This window comes from Nannospalax galili, unplaced genomic scaffold (genome assembly GCF_000622305.1).
Source record: "Nannospalax galili isolate Female #2095 unplaced genomic scaffold, S.galili_v1.0 scaffold113, whole genome shotgun sequence".
NCBI lineage: Eukaryota > Metazoa > Chordata > Mammalia > Rodentia > Spalacidae > Nannospalax > Nannospalax galili.
In genome coordinates this window covers 6,500,539-6,503,635 of record NW_008335444.1, presented here as the reverse complement: position 1 = coordinate 6,503,635, position 3,097 = coordinate 6,500,539, and the positions used below count along the sequence as shown (strand labels likewise).

At 38.1% G+C, this 3,097-nt stretch overlaps 1 protein-coding gene across 1 annotated transcript in view; it reads right to left on the bottom strand.

The window, feature by feature from the left end:
• Positions 1-1,495: 1,495 nt before the first annotated feature.
• Adora1 (adenosine A1 receptor) overlaps positions 1,496-3,097 on the bottom strand; it is a 68,283-nt gene continuing 66,681 nt past the window's right edge. The window contains exon 3 of the transcript XR_607178.3: positions 1,496-2,047. The gene's annotated coding sequence lies outside the window, so the exon portion shown is untranslated. The remainder of the gene's footprint in view (positions 2,048-3,097) is intronic.

The window sequence follows — 3,097 nt, the reverse complement described above, 5'->3', positions numbered from 1 at the left end:
AATATGTTAAAGCTGTAATTAAATGCTTCTTCTAATCATGTGGTTATTAAAAAAAAAAGCTGGCATTGAACATGTTAGACTGAATCAAGGGACCAAGTCAGAGTCTCTAGAGTAGTTTAGGTCGAGAGTCTAGGTAGCTATCATCAAAGTTTTATTGGAACATAGCTATGCCCCTTGGTTCACTATTATCTGTGGCTGCTTCCTGCTCTAAGGACAGAGTAGAGCAGAAGATAGATCAAATATACAGTCTTGTAGAGGCTGTATACCTAAACCAAGGTCAACAAAACAAAAGTTACCTACCACTAAATGAATGAAATGAACTGAATTTATTGTGATTAATTTTTAATTAACATAAGTAAAAACCTTCTTGCTTATCCATCTCACCTTCAATTTACAGATTATATCTATCCAAACTAGAATGATGCATTCTTTTATGCTTTATTAATATGTTCTATTTAATGCAATTTACCTACAAGATTGACATTTTAATCTAAAAAGTATTAATATTTTACCTTTTTGTTTTATCTTCAAGTGCATTATTTATTTTTAAACTTACAGCACACTGAAGCACTCTATCTTTTTGTCCCAATTAAACTTTAAAATTTCAAAAATAATAATTTCATGAGGGATCTTAACATACATTATTTTTTTCCATATCAGCCTTGAACTCTGTATGAATCTCAGATTATGAGCCTGCATTCAGGAGCCTCCTACCTCAGACTTTGAAGTGCTGATTATTAATATAGATTTAGGGACTGGAAAGATGGCTAAGAGCAAATACTGTTTGTTCATCTAGAAGACCCAAGTTTATTCCCAGCACCCACACATCAGGTAGCTCACTTGTAACCCCAGTTCCAGGGGGATTCAATGCCTCTGGCCTCTGTGGACACTACTGCCACAACACACACACACACACACACACACACACACACACACACACACCACTTAAAAAATAATATAGATAGGGCTGAACAGGGTAGCTCCCAGCACTTGAGAGGCAGAGGCAGGTGGATCTCTGTGAGATCAAGGCCAGACTGGTCTACACAATGAGTTCCAGGCCAGCTACAGGGAGACCCTGTCTCAGAAAACAACAACTACAAAAATTAAACAATTTTTAAAAAAATTTTAAGGAATATAGATTCTAAGCTAATGTGTCATCAGGACAATGTAAAAAGAACAATTCTGCAACACATCAGCTGATTGGCCTTCTCTATGAAACAATGATAACAACAGTCAAAAAGCACCCTTTGTAAGTTCATTTACTTTTCATGGCCAAATATTCTTATAAATCTGCAGAGGGCAGGAAATGTAACCAAATAAATCACTAAATGTTATAACTTCTAGAAGGAATTAATGTTATGATTATGTAGGTTATTTATGTAGATTCAATCTGTCATTACTTCTTACCAGACATAATTGGATATTGACTATGTCAAAATTCCATTTAATTAAATATGAATTAAAAATGATCCAATGACATTTGTAAGGTATGGTATTAAAGTATGGTAAGGCAGACTTTATTCAGGAACATCGTTACACATACAGGGACCATGGCACTATATCTTGTAGTTGAGGAGAGAGAGACAGGGCTCACCACCACAACATGGGTAAATAAAGATTGACAGCTCTGTACGTCACTGTGACTAGATTACCTGACAAAAAGCCACTTGGGAAGAAGGATTTATCTTGGTGGATAGTTTTGCAGGGTACAGTCTCTTGTAATGGAGAAGGCATGGCAGAGTTGATGATGGCAGGAACATGCAGTTGAGACACCTCACTTCTTGGCTAACCAAGCAGCAGAGAGCAGGGAGTGCTGACACACAACTGAATTTCTCTTTTTCCCCTTTTAATCCAGTCTGGGTCTCTACCCCATAGGGTGGTGCCACCACATTCAGGGTGAGTCTTCCTTCTTCAGATAAAGTCCTTAGGAAAACACAAACATGCTCAGAGGTGTGTCTTCTAGGTGATTGCAGATCCAGTCAAGTTGCCAATGAAGATTAGCTGTCACAATAGCCAAGAGTAGGGTGGAGTCAGTGGATGGAAATTACTGGAAGGAGATGTCAGGAGAAAGGGGAACTTTAAACGAGCTGAATGGGATTTTTGCTGAAGACAGGCCAGGGGGACCTGATACCACGTGTGTGATACTGGAGGATCAGGGACTAAATCAGCATCAAGAGTGATCAGGAGTGAAGGGTGGAGTGCTTGCTAACCAACTTAGCACAGTTCTTCACTTTGCTGAAACTGAATTCTACACTGAAATACACAGAAGTATATAAATGGGTCTTGGAGAAGGATCAGAAATTTGGCTGAAGTTTGGTCAAAGCAAAGCATGTTTGCCATGAAATAAACTCACTATAAAGAAATAAAGGCCTGGGGGCTAGAGAGATGGCTCAGCAGTTAAGAGCATTAACTGTTCTTGCAGAAGACCCGGGTTTGAATCCTAGCACCCATATGGAAGCTAACAACCATCTGTAACTCCAGTTCCAGGGGATCTTATGCCCTCCTCTGTTCTCCTTGGGCATTACATGAGATGGGTGCACTTGCATACATGCAGGCAATAATATGCATATACATAAAACAAATATCATCTCAATAGATGCAGAAAAGGCTTTTGACATAATTCAGTATGCATTCATGATAAAAGTTCTAAAGGGAGTTGGACTGGAGGGAACATATCTCAACATAATTAAAGCTATATACAACAAACCCACAGCCAACATCATTCTAAATGGGAAAAAACTGGAAACATTCCCACTAAAATCAGGAACCAGACAAGGATGTCCACTATCTCCACTCCTTTTTGATATAGTGCTCAAAACTCTTGTTAGAGCAATAAGACAAGGGAAGGAAATTAAAGGAGTACTAATTAGAAAAGAAGAGGTCAAATTATCCCTTTTTGCAGATGATATGGTACTATACCTAAGACATCCCAAAAATTCCACCAGAAAACTCCTAGAACTGATCAACACTTTTTCAGTAAAGTGGCAGGCTACAAAACTAATCTAAAAAAATAGTAACCTTTCTATATACCAATAACAAGCAATTGGAAAAAGAGTACAGGGACACCCTCCCATTCATAATGGCCACCAAAAATTAT